The sequence below is a fragment of the Apaloderma vittatum genome, unplaced genomic scaffold (assembly GCF_000703405.1).
Source record: "Apaloderma vittatum isolate BGI_N311 unplaced genomic scaffold, ASM70340v1 scaffold33678, whole genome shotgun sequence".
Classification (NCBI taxonomy): Eukaryota; Metazoa; Chordata; class Aves; order Trogoniformes; family Trogonidae; genus Apaloderma; species Apaloderma vittatum.
This window is the reverse complement of record NW_009731823.1, coordinates 449-839: the sequence shown is the minus strand read 5'-3', so window position 1 is coordinate 839 and position 391 is coordinate 449.

Below are 391 nucleotides of genomic sequence, written 5' to 3'. Positions count from 1 at the left end.
CCGGGAGGCAGCTCTGCCCTATAACCCCGCTGCAAAACCTCCCCTGCACCAAGGAGGCTCCGTCCTTCCCGTGCCGACGGGTGAGGATGCTAAAAGCCCTTCCAAAAGCAGAGACCTTGCCAGCTCCCCGGCACCTCCGGGAGGGCGATGAGCTGATGTGTATTGGGGCAGGAGAAGGGCCCGGCAGCAGAGCTCTGCTCAGAGATTAGGTCTCAGCCCGAGCCTTGGAAAGCCGGGCTCGCTACCAGATACCTCGCCTGAGCGCTGCTTTATTGTCACCGTCCACACTTTGATGTTTTCCTTACAGCCCTGGAATCTCAGCCTTTATTTTTCCACCCGGCTCTTCCCAGGGAACGGCTGCCCTGCCTCCCCCTGTCCCACCAAAAATTTT